Source organism: Oryx dammah, unplaced genomic scaffold, assembly GCF_014754425.2.
Source record: "Oryx dammah isolate SB20612 unplaced genomic scaffold, SCBI_Odam_1.1 HiC_scaffold_25, whole genome shotgun sequence".
Lineage (NCBI taxonomy): Eukaryota > Metazoa > Chordata > Mammalia > Artiodactyla > Bovidae > Oryx > Oryx dammah.
The window spans coordinates 55,375,941-55,389,473 of NW_024070209.1; the positions used below are offsets into that span (position 1 = coordinate 55,375,941).

At 40.8% G+C, this 13,533-nt stretch overlaps 1 protein-coding gene across 2 annotated transcripts in view; it reads right to left on the reverse strand.

Moving 5' to 3' along the window:
• LOC120851300 (catenin alpha-2) overlaps nucleotides 1–12,942 on the reverse strand; it is a 1,370,085-nt gene extending 1,357,143 nt beyond the window's left edge. For both annotated transcript variants that reach the window (XM_040223986.1, XM_040223987.1), the window contains exon 1: nucleotides 12,783–12,942. The gene's annotated coding sequence lies outside the window, so the exon portion shown is untranslated. The remainder of the gene's footprint in view (nucleotides 1–12,782) is intronic.
• Nucleotides 12,943–13,533: the final 591 nt, after the last annotated feature.

Here is a 13,533-nt window from a genome sequence, read left to right on the forward strand (position 1 = left end):
TTAGAAGATTGTTACTCCTCCCTCAAATTATCTTAAGTACAATACCAATTAAAATACCAAAGGTGTTATTTATGAATTTGATAACCTGGTATCATAGTCTTCTGAAGGAAAGGTACAAAAATAGATAAGGAACTTTGGAAAAAGGAAAGCTATCACTTACTGGATATTACAGTACACTCCTATCAATAACAGTTATGACAGTATAACAACAATAAATTTTTTTAGACCCAGAGAATAAAAAAGTCCTATAACTTAAGATAAATAACCCACCAGGAAAACATGTGCTGAAGTATGAACACACTCATCAGAACAGAGTAAAAACTTGGCCATTAGGCACAAAAAGAAAAAAAAAAAAAAAGGAAAGATAATCAACCTTTCTAAAAACCAGAGAAAGAAGCTCTATGACAAGGATACTGTTACCAAAAGGCACGTGGGGTCTGGCTGCTCACCGCTCAAGAGCCAATAAACAGCCCAGGCTGGTGGAAAGGAAAGTTTGCTTTATTTCAGATGCTGGCAACTTGAAGGGAGAGCAGACATCACCTGAAATAAAGCAAACTGTGTGTGTGCGTGTGTGTTTGTGTGTGTGTCACTTAGTCAGGTCAAACTCTTTGTGACCCCATGAACTGCAGCCCACCAAACTCTGCCATCCATGGAATTCTCCAGGCAAGTGTATTGTAGTGGGTTGCCATTCCCTTCTCCCAGAGATCTTCCCGACCCTGGGTCTGAACTTGTGTCTCCAGTATTGTAGGCAGATTCTTTATCATCTGAGCCACCAGGGGAGTCCAAAGCAAACTTATCTTTCCACTAACCTGGCTTTTTATTGGCTTTTGAGGAGCAAACAGCTAGACCCCACATACCTTTCAGTAACAATACCATGTTTAGTTACCAGTGGTAAATTTTCCAAGTTTAAAAGTTTTATGTTTTATTAGAAGAACAAGGAAATATGCACTTTCACATCTACTTGTAGAATATAATTCAGTACAACTAATTTGAAGAGCAATTAGGCATCAACTATTAAAATCTAGAATGCACATATCTCATGACCCAAAATTAACAGGTATCAAGCTATCCTTCAAAAATATGTATGTGGGTAAGAAACTAACACAAGAATATTCATCATAGCAAAGTTTGAAATAAAAGTAAAATAAAAGGCACAAGGGAAAATAACAGGAACAAACTGTCTATGAAAACATACAGATTAAATAAACCATGGTATAATCATACTATAAAAAAACAGGCAGCAGTGAAAAAATAATAGTGATAACTCATGCTACCAGCTAAGGTGTATGTGAATCAAAAATAATGTATACAACCATGCTATCACTTAAGTATTATACATTATGCATAATATATATTATATTTATTAGATATATATATAATACATAATATATATTATATTGATTATATATTTGTGTGTATATATATATATATATATGGCCCAAAGATATTAACAATCTATATCTTTGAGGCACTCCCATGGGGCCACCAAAGTCAACTTCTTGTCCATAACACAGCCCACAGTTGAAAGTAGATCTATGAAACATTTCACCTCTGTAGACAGCCAAAAACTAGAAACTTAAATTCCAACCAATGTAATATTATATAGAAAGTAACATAGAGGAAGATTTCTTTTATTATCCTAGTAAGTGCTTTGGTATGTTTAGTTTAAAAAAACAGGACACAAAATTGTATCTCAGCTTTGCTTTAACAAGTCCCCCACCAAACTCAGGTACACTCAAAGGGGAAAAAGCTCAAAATTAGCTCAATGTTCAATGAATAGTTGGGCGGCAATAATTTTTATTCTTAAGTTTCTTTTCTGGTTGCTTTCTAGATGTTATACAATGGGCATGTATTGTCGAAGGGTCAAAGACAAAACATGTTCTTTCTGAAACAGTGTGTTTTCTGTTACTGCATTCTTGAGATACCTTTATACAGATAATGCCAAAATATTTCTCTACTCCCAGCCTCTGCCCTTCATTTCAGTCCCACTTGTCAGCTGCCTACTTAGCAGTTAGCAGCATCCCTGCTTCAGTTCTCCTGGCTGTGACTTCACCTCTCCCACTGCTGTGCTCATTGATCCTATCTTCCTGCTGGCTCAGCCCTGTCCCAGTTCCCAGACCAAGGCAGGACTGAACTGAAAAGTACTAACACAAGGTCCTCTCCTTCCCCATCTCTGCCCCATCCTTTGCTAACGCAATGTTTCCAATTTGTGGTCTGCCTAGACTTTTGATCCATGCCCCTGAGAAGTCAGTACCATACTGTAATACACACTGTATTATACTCTGGCATTTAAACTACTCAGGCACTTTTCACCTTTACTAGATTGTCAATTTATGGGGATCAAGTATTAACACTATTCTTACTCATATACAGAGCCAGGGCTATGCCCCCCAAAACAGCATTTTGAATAATTTGTAAGAAAGTATCTGATGAATGACTGCAACATTTGTTGAACCAGAAACTTGTCTGATTTGTTCAAAGGCAGAATGAGTTTGCAGAATTAATACAATCAGCTAGCATTTATCAAGAAACCAATGGGGGCCCAGGGTTGTAACAGGGAAATATTAGAATAAGCAAAGGTATGGCTCCTCTCCTTGACACAGTTAAGGTTGACAACTTAAAAAAAAAAGAATAATTACTGTTTTAGCTTCTGCCTTAACAAGCAAAACATGAAAATCTTCTTGCCTGAGGTCCTGATTTCACAGATGGGCAAACTGCAATCGAGTTTGCCTGCCTGGATTCCAGACTACTGCCAGCACTGACTTTTGCCTCCTGTCCCAGCTCCATGGGCCCCAGTGTGCCTGGCTCTCCCTATCATCATTTGTATGCTTGCTCACTATGCACAATTCCCCTGGATCTAGACTCCCTCCCGCTCTGGTACAAGCTATGATCTAGGATCTAAATTTCTCCCTTCTTTTCCTAGGGTACCTCTGTCACCTGTTTCTATGTGCTGCTATGTACATACCCACAATAACAAGCTGTGACTACAATCCTTGTTTTTTGCTTCAATCTCTTTCCCACAAGACTGACAACATCATGGCAGGCCGCTAAATCAACTTGAAACAAACACTTGCTTGCTGACCCAACTGTTCATTTCCTTTTCTTTTTTTTTTTCCCCCACAGTCATTTAATTAATTTATTTATTTATTTTTCTTTTTTTTTTAATTTTTCTTTTTACTTTCTTTTACTTTACAATACTGTATTGGTTTTGCCATACATTGACATGAATATACCACAAGTGTACATGAGTTCCCAAACATGAACTCCCTTCCCACCTCCCATCCCATATCATCTCTCCGTGCACCAGCCCCAAGCATCCTGTATCCTGCATAGAACATAGACTGGCGATTCGTTTCTTACATGATAGTATACATGTTTCAATGCCATTCTCCGAAATCATCCCACCCTCTCCCTCTCCCTCAGAGTCCATTTCCTTTTCTTAACTGAACTTCCATTTAGCTCAGCCATCCTCTTCACCTCCTCCCGACAGCCAGGAGCTTCATGGAAAGCTGACCCGTCTCAGCCCCTACAGCTAGCTGGACTAGGGATCCAGTGCTGGCCAGTGAGATCAGAGATAAGGGAGGACTTTTGGCAAAAGTTTCCTCTTTTTTTTCTGGCAGACATCACTACTGCATGATGGTGTGCTCAAAACTGCAGCAGCCAAGACAACACCAAAGCTAAGGATGAAGTCTAGATGCAGAGGGATCATGGAGAAGAGCAGGGAGGGGATACTGACCCAATGTCTGCCACCGGAGCCACCCACCCTCAGCATTTCTTGTCATTTTTACAAATTCTTTTGAATGCATTCCCTTTCCTCTGCTGCTAGGTTACAGATAAGTAAAGGGCATATCTCAGCAGTTTTGTTTTCTACTTCACAAAAGTAACTTTAACATAGGGATTGGTTGGATATTCAGGTTGGTTTTAGTTTGAAGCTACTATGAGTAACGCTGCTATTAATTTTCATGTAAATGCCTTTGTGCAGGTTTTCATTTCATCTGGGAGTGGTTGTACTGTAAGAGTATTTTTAACAGTAGGAAGAAAATGTTTCCTAAAGTGTTACATCCCACCAAGGTATGAGGGCTTCATTTGCTTCAGATCCTCTCCAAAACTTGATGTTGTCAGTATTGTTAAATTTAGCCATTCTCATGTTTGTACAGTAGTAGCATATTGTGGCTTTTATATTTTATTATTTGAGTGAACAATAGCACCTCTTCATATGCTTACTGCTCATTCATATATCTTTTTATGAAATATTTCTTCAGATATTTTGTTTTGGTTGGATTGTTTGTTTTACTGAGATGTAAGCGTTCTATATACAATCAGAACAACTACTCCATTTTCAGATATATAGAGATAAAAAAAAGAGATACATAGGTCTAGCAAATCTGGAGTCTTTTGAAAAACAATTTTTTTTTTAATTTGGATAGAGTCTAGTTTATCTTTTTCCTTTAACTTTATTATTAATGCTTTTAGGACCTACTTTATCTAACTCATCTTTCAGTTCAGTTCAGTTCAGTCGCTCAGTCGTGTCTGACTCTTTGTGACTCCATGAACTGCAGCACGCCATGCCTCCCTGTCCATCACCAACTCCCGGAATTCACCCAAACTCACATCCATCGAGTCGGTGATGCCATCCAGCCATCTCATCCTCTGTCGTCCCCTTTTTCTCCTGCCCCCAATCCCTCCCAGAATCAGAGTCTTTTCCAATGAGTCAACTCTTCGCATGAGGTGGCCAAAGTACTGGAGTTTCAGCTTTAGCATCATTCCTTCCAAAGAAATCCCAGGGTTGATCTCCTTCAGAATGGACTGGTTGGATCTCCCTGCAGTCCAAGGGACTCTCAAGAGTCTTCTCCAACACCACAGTTCAAAAGCATCAGTTCTTCAGCACTCAGCCCTCTTCACAGTCCAACTCTCACATCCATACATGACCACTGGAAAAACCATAGCCTTGACTAGACGGACCTTAGTCAGCAAAGTAATGTCTCTGCTTTTGAATATGCTATCTAGGTTGGTCATAACTTTCCTTCCAAGGAGTAAGCATCTTTTAATTCCATGGCTGCAGTCACCATCTGCAGTGATTCTATCTAACCCCAAATCACAAAGAGTTTCTCCTGTAATTTCTTCTAGAAGTTTATAAACTCTAAACTCTTTTTTTGTGCTCAGTCATGTGCAACTCTTTGCAACATCATGGACTGTAGCCCACCAGACTCCTCTGTCCATAGGATTTCCCAGGCAAGAATCCTGGAGTGGGTCGCCATGCCTCCTCCAGGGGGTCTTCCCGACCCAGGGATTGAACCCAGGTCTCCTGTGTCTCCTGCGCTGGCAGGCGGGTTCTTTACCACTGTGCCATCTGGGAAGTCTAGCCACACACAAACCTCAAACACATGATACTCACTGAAAGGAGGAAACACAAATGAATACATATTCTATGATTCAATCTATATTCACTTTTGGAACAGCAATATTCACTTTTGGAACTAGTCTATAGAGACAGAAAGCAGATCAAGCAGAGGGGCATTTTTCAGGGCAATGGAAATATTCTATATCTTAATTGCAGTGGTGGTTACACAGGTATATTTATCAATGCACAACAGCAATTTAAATGGATGCATTTCTTATATATAAACTATATCTCAACAAATTTGATCATAAAAAAATTTAATGGAGCTGGATTGGTTGAAAGACAGACAACAAAACAGTCCTATGGGATAGGATTTAAGGGACAAGCAAAATTTTGCTTGTGCCCAAGGCAAAAATATTAACCTTAGAGTATAATTAACTACTTTTAAAAATAGTTCCTAATTCTAAACTCATTAATGTCATATAGTGTTTCAAAGACAGTGGCATTACTCCAACAAGCCAAACATATACTAGGCTAGTCCCTATCTGGAGGTAGCAGCTTATTTGTATCTCCAATCCAAGAAGGATTTTTTTTTTTTTAAAGGAGAGAAAGGGAAGGATGGAGAGGTTAAGAAAGGGACTGATTTTTTAGTTCTCCCTGACCCAGAGACTCTATGAACCTAAATTTGCAGTTTCCTTGGGAAAGGGAAAACATATGACACTGAGGGTAAAAATTGTTCTCATGCAGCAGCAGTGTATACTTCAAAAGAAAGGAAAAAACAAACAGGACAGAGTAAGGAATAAATCATTACCCTTGAAATTTTAAGGGAAATTCTTCTCATGTGGGATTATAGAATTTTATAGCTGGAAGACACTCTATATCGTCATTCCAAGTCACTTTAAAACGGTACAGATTAAATTAATAAGCCTTGGAGGGTTTCAGGTTTGTTTAGTCAGACAGTAAAGAATCTGCCTGCAATGCAGAAGACTCAGGGTCAAAACCTAGGTCAGGAAGGTCCCCTGGAGAAGGGAATAGGTACCCACTCCAATATTCTTGTAGAAACCCATGGACAGAGGAGCCAAGCAGGTTACAGTCCATGGGGTCACAGAGTCAGACATGACTGGGAGATGTTCACTTCACTTCACTTAGTCAATCAGCTGAAAATCTGGAGGAAAAACCCAGGTGTCCTGATTCCTGATTCAGTTTTGTGATAAAATTGTACTTTCTAGCCCAATGCTCTGCATGGAGCAGACATTCAAAAAAATACCTGTTGAATGAATTCATGTTAGATAAATGTGATTTTTTAAATGCATAGAAAGCATAACTGAATAGAGGGATAAATTTAGATGATGACACTTTTTTTTCCCCAATGAGTTCCGTATATACTTCTTTATGCCATTTCTGCATTTAAGAAGGAAAACAGAAGCACATTTTGTGAAATTACTCTGGCAGGTATTGACGTCTAAAGAAAAATACCGGGGACAACTGGTCAACTCTCAAGAGTTAGGGGACACCTTTTCTAAGAAATAGTTGAGGGCAACTAGCTGTTTATGAGGTAGTTAAGGGACATTTCTACCTCCTTACTAAAAGATGCATCAATGATATTTAACAACTGCCTCAATCCAACCAGTCAATCCTAAAGGAAATCAGTCCTGAATATTCATTGGAAGGACAGATGCTGAAGCTGAAACTCCAATACTTTGGCCACCTGCTGCGAAGAACCAATTCACTGGAAAAGACCCTGATGCTGGGAAAGATTGAAGGCGGGAAGAGAAGTAGATGACAGAGGATGAGATGCTTGGATGGCATCACCAACGCAATGGATGTGAGTTTGAGTATGGTCTGGGAGTTTGGTGATGGACAGTGAAACCTGGCGTGCTGCAGTCCATGGGTCACAAAGAGTCAGACACAACTGAGCGACTGGTCTGAACTGACTGGACTGAACTCAAGCCCTATAAATTAAAGATAAAATTTTAAGACTGTATTCTTCTCACCAAAACGTTGTCTAATCACAAAATTAGAAGAGAATGAACCATACCCTGTTATCTTTAAGCTCAAGAACCATAAGGTAGAAATAAGATAGATACAAAGGAACAGTAAGAAATAAAATGATACACAGAGAACATCAGGACTGCTTTGCAATGTACCAGAGAAACAGATTTGGAAAAAACTTGCTGACAGTCCCTCCCACAGGCACACCGAGGGACTGGGATGACTGATAGTGAGGTTTAGATGTCACAAGCTGATCCCATGTTACATAAGAAAATCGGCTTCCCCACCTCGGAAATTACACTTGCCACCAGTGAAGAGGCAGTAAAGAGGCAAGAAGGATAGCTGAACCTCCTGGGCAGAGAGCTCCAAAAACTAACATGAAATTTACACTTTCTTTCCATCCATCATTTCTGAGCCCTCTTGCCCTCTTGCTCTCTACTTACAGAATAAATACCCAACTCAAAAGTTGATGGAGACAGATCTGAGTTTTGCCAACTTGCTCTGGTACAAATATCAGATTCTCTGGTCTTTTACCAAGTCACTGTGGTTTCTGAGTAGCTGTCAAAGAACTGACATACCCCCACTAGAGTTCATGGCTTGAGTTGTGAAATATCAAGGTGCCATGAAAAAAAGGATCTTGGATTTATCGCAGATATGTAACAAACAATATAAGCCCAATTTACACATATGAACATATTACAAGTGTCCTATTAACTGAACAAGCAGTTAAAATTTTTTTAGCTCAATAGATGAAACAAAATTAACTTTATCTCATTCTTATTCTACTTTTCCATGTTCTCTATAAGTTAAGGTCATTGCTTAATTTACAGAGAACATAGTTGCTTCTTTTTCATTCCTGTTAAAGCACATTATCTTCACATCTGAAAAATAATAGTCTGAGTTGTATATACAGATATGGCCTTTAAATAAGAATGAATAAAAGCCCTATAAAAGCAGGCTGTATAAGGTCAGACTATCACTTTTATATAATGAGTTATAATCTCAAAGAGCTGTGGAATGCATATTTGTGGTTGAGTTAGAATTCAGCTCCAATATAAAAATTCACTTATGAGGAAAATTAAAGCATCTAAAAGTAGTTTTTCAAAAATCACTGGTGCTTTAATATGAAACTGACTAGAAGTGATACATTGGAAAATGTTTTATTTACATCTGCTGCATCCTTAAAATATCAGAATATTAAGAAAACTTCCAAAATGGAAAATAAAAATGCTACAGTCTATGTCTGTTAAACTTCTAGTTTTGGGAAATACATTCATGTTTTTAACCATATATATCTTAAGATAATATCCATGAGATTAATTTTGGATAGATTAGAACTACAAAAAATAATTATAGAGTATTTTACTATTTTGGAGAAAAGAATGAAATTATGTCTATCTATTAAAAATAAATTAAACATGAGTACTATAAACACTGAAACTTGTAACTTGTAGGTAAATTTTTCTGGAAATCCTTTTTTGATAAAATAACACAAAGCATTTATGCTTTTGGATCCAATAAACACAAGTCAAAGCTAAAGACATGTCAACAGACATAGCCAATGGGCAACTATCACCCCACACTGAGCTGGTGTTTACCTTGCTCAGTGCACAATCCCAGACAGACCCTCTGTTGCCATCATATCCTAGTCTCCCAGCAAACACTTGAAAAGAGCATAACTCATTGAGAATAATTAAGAATCTCGAACACCAAAAAAAAGAAAAAGAAAAAAAGATAAAGTTCCAGCAAATACAATTACCCTAATAATGCCCAGTTTTATGTATGACAAAATAAAATAATCATGGCTACTATACTCCAAATATGTATTCTGGAATATTTCTTGTAGTTAAGGCAAAACAAGAGAGAGTTGAGATAATCATGATATTAAATCTTTATTATTTAGAAAGGTCAACTTTCTGACTTGAAGTTTAAAGAAAAGAGACAGGAAGAATACTCTGGGTCCTCACTGTGACACAGACCTTGAATCCTGTGTCTTGGTGTGGGGTTTTGTGTAAGACAAAGAACTGAAACAGGTCCTCTGGGTAGCTGCACATTCTGTGATAAAATGGATCCCACAATACAACAAGTTGTCTTGTCCCAAGTGAGAGGCTAATTACTCTTACCGTATGTGTTTAACACTGTTTAATACACTCCCCAGTAGTCAAGTAATCAGTCTTCCCAAACACACCGGTGTTTCTCCCCTCTGTTTTTGTTCCAGCTGTTTACCCACCCTGCATGAAACCCTTCCCACAAGTCTGTCCAAGCTCCACTGCGACTCCTGAATATTATCGTTCTTAGACTACATAGATAACTGTCCTCTCCAGAATCCCTTTAACCACTTGCCTGCTTTTTATTTCTTTCCAGCATATAATCATATATTGTGTCTTAGATTGTTTTAAATCATTTTTCTAATTATAATACTGTTTAAGATATGCTTTGTTTATACCAAGTACTGTGATTAATACATTTAACCCTTTAAGTAATCCTAAGAATCAAGGAATTTGCATAATTCTCATTTTGCAAATGAGGGGAAGGTCTTAAATAATACACAAGGGCATAACACTACTATGTAAGTAGAGCATGCACTCAAATCTAAAGCTCTCTCCAAAGATCTTGCTCTTTACCACTGTGAAATATGACCTCATGCAAAAGCCTGTTCTCAACTAGGCTACAAGCTAAGGTCAAAGACAATGTCTTTTTACTTCTTTTGAAAACCTCATGCACTTAGCTTAGGGTTGAGTGGTTTTAAGAGCTCTGAGAAAACCATAGAGAATGTTCCAGAATATTTGCTACAGGGTCCATAAGATGTACTACTGGGCTTTTATCTGTACCATACATTGTTAAAGGTCTAGTCAAGTAAAGCAAGAAGTCTCCAGAAGTTAAACAGAGGAAGTTGGTTGGACTTTATCTGTAAAGTGAATAACGATCAGAGTAGCAGGGCTGCTTTTTTAAGACACTAGTTCTTCAGTTTCATATTTTGTTCATTTTATTCAAGCCTCTCTCAAAATCTTGCTGTAAACAAATGTTATTTTCTCTTCTGTCTGTTAATAACTTGTAAATTTTGTTTTCACTCACTAGATGAATGTTTACAAAGGAGACAAATAAACAGTATTTTTCTTTCCATAGTAAGCACAGTATTAAAAACAGAGGCATACACCCACATCACTCTGTAAATCAAAACTGCAATCAAGAAGAGGAGGGCTGTCTGAGGGGCTGCCTCCTCCCCTAGCTCACAACCACAAAGCTCCACAGAGAAAGAACAGTAGAGATGTTAGAAGAGGGGAAAGTCATTTGAAAGTAAATTAGGACAAAACTAATGGATTGTTTTCATATATAACTACTATCAAAGGTTTTTACTAGCTTCATGGCATTCCAGAGAAATGAACAAAAACAAAACAGAACAGCCCTGCCTACAATTGTGTTAGCTCTTAAGTAAGGTAACCACTCAGATATGGATACGGTTGACGGCAATTCTGCATCAGGACATGGTAATGCTGACAATTCCACCAAGCTTCAGCCAAGCCATTAATGGAATTGCAATCCTATCAAGGGGAGTTGGGGCAAGGGGTGGATCCATCATTCCTAATATCATGCACTTCCCCCCAAAAAAAACTGATTCGGATGATTAACTGTGTCAGCTCTTTGTCAAATCAGCACTCAATCACTTTGGAAGGTAATTCTCTTCAACTCAACTCCTACTTTACATTCCCATAAAATATTAAAGTGCATATTACACCACTAGCATATAATAACTTAAATGAAAAGAAAAAAAAATCAACAATTTGCTCCACAGCATAGTTTCTTACGGGAAGCTTCATTGAATCCACCATTCATTTCAGTCCCTCAGTCCCTCCCCACACACTCATTAAACATAAAATACAGCTATCTGTAGAAATTAAGGGTTTTTGTTTTAGTGCATTTTTTTAAAGGCGAGTATAGATAAAATACAGGCTTCTAAATAGTCCATTTCTGAGTTATACCTATCCTACTTGTTGGATCTTTCTGAAATGATGAATACACTAAAAATTCTGAGGCAGGGCTATCACACCAGGTATGAATAAACTTTCAGCAGCAATGCTTGCTAAAAGTAGCATTGCCAAATCACTATTAATATATATAATAGAAGGCGTTAGAGTGTAAGCTAAAGAAAGCAAAATAAAATATATCATTTGGTGAAAATAAACGGTGCAAAACCAACTGAAATTTTAAATTGTTCACAAGGGTCTCAAAGATAATTCAACTTTCCCATTGGTATACACCACAAACAGAATCACACAGTACTTTTCAAACATCTTCAGGATTTCTGTAAGGTGCATGAGAAAAGGTAAGGGTATCTGCTAACGGTATCATACAGCTAATTCTATCAAAACGATATATTTCTAAGCCTGTGGAATATAACCTCATCACTCCAGTCTATTGTCCTCCTTTAGAAGTTAACTCATGATGAACAAAAGTGCCTCTCTTTCACTCCTCTGCTCTCTGTTTTCCCAAATCCATCTACCCTAGTGTTTTGTATGCTGACCCAAACATTCCACAAATAATGCTGGGGTATACACATTAAAGTTTTAGAGAGTTTCTGCCTCTAAAGTAGACAGTGGCAGAACTAAGGACACAAGGGTTCAATTTTAAGGCAAATATTGGGCGGGTGGTTTGAAAATATCAATTCAAAGAGGCCTAGGGAAAAGAGATACAGGCATCCACCGCCACCACCCTCCCTCTCCCTCCCCTCTTCCTCTCTTGTTCTGCTCCTCTCTCCTCGTCCCTCCTTGTGGCTTCTCACACAGAGACAATCAAAGCCGGGAAAACTGGGTTTTAAATTAGTGACACACACACTGGGAATATGTAATTCCCCAGAAGAAAAAAAGAAACTGCTACAGAGGGGCGTGGGGGGGGGGGGTGTTGGCAACATGTCTAAGTGACAACCCTCCCCACCCCCACCCTAATACAGCACAAATCCACAGATTCTTCCTCAACCCTCTTCTCCTTCCAGTTCCCGGTACTCTATCCAACTTGACCCTTAATCCAAACAACACAGAGATCCACAGGGCATCCGCTGTGCAAGAGCGTGTCTCTCAGTAGATGTGCCCAATTTTTTGGAAGCCCCTGAATCCGGACAGTTGTACCAGGCAAGGGATCTCCCACTGGGGAAAGGGTGAAGAAAGGAGGGAAAAAAAGAGATGGAGACAAGAGGAAAGCGAGGCAGAGCTGCGCTCCGGAGCGACTGGCTTCAAGGAAGACAGGGAAGAAAGAAAGGGTGGGAAGGAAGCGGGGCTGGGAGAAAAGAAAGGGATGAAAGAAAGGCTGGAAGGGGAGAGGAGAGAGGGATGTTGGGAAGGATGAGGGCGGGAGGGTTGGGGAGCAGGGAGGGAGGGGAGGACGCAGAGGATGGGAGGGAGACAGGGAGGGAGGGAGGCAGGCAAGGATGGAGGATGCTCTGCCCGGGACTCACCTCTGTGGGTCGGTGGGAGTTTCTCGCCCTCCTCCTCTCTCGTCCGTTCCCAGCAGCTGGAGGGGTAACCACTGACGGGACTGGAGAAGCGGCGGCGGGGAAGAGGGCAGCAGCTGCAGCAGCCGCCTCTGGCCGAGGTGCGGTGCCTCCCGCTCCGCCCGCCAGCCCGGGTCTCCGCCTCACTCGCGGCTGGAAGCAAAGCCGCTCCCCCCTCCCCCCGCCCGCCCCGCGTCCTGCCCAAGCGCGAGCGGCAGCGGCCCGGATCGCCGCTAGGGGAAGCGGCCAGTGCGCAGGCGCGGCCGCCTGCTCGTTTGCGCGCCCCCGCGGCCCCCGGCCCCCCGCGGCTCGGCGCTCTGCGGGGCTAGGGAAGGCACGGAGCGGGGGCCACGGGCGCGCGCGGCCTGGGGAGCGCTGAGAGGGCGGGGCTGGGCGGGGCTGGGCGGGGCTGGGCGGGGTAGAGCTGGGGAGCGAGGCTGGCCGCGCCGCAGGTGGGGGGAGGGGACAGTGGCGAAGGGGCACTGCCGAAGGGCGCAGGTGCCGTGTCCATGACAACAGCGTTACCCTGAGGGCGGGGACGCAGTAAGCCGCCCGAAGACCAGGAACTGACACCCACCGAGTACGGGAGAGGTCCTAGGGGAGAAGGGGATAGGGTTTGCAGAGCAGGAAGAAAGGGTGAGCGGGAGAAGGCGCGTCGCTGGAGGAGGGCAGGGCCCCAGTGTAGTGAAGGTAGTGACCGACCCAGGAGAGAGGT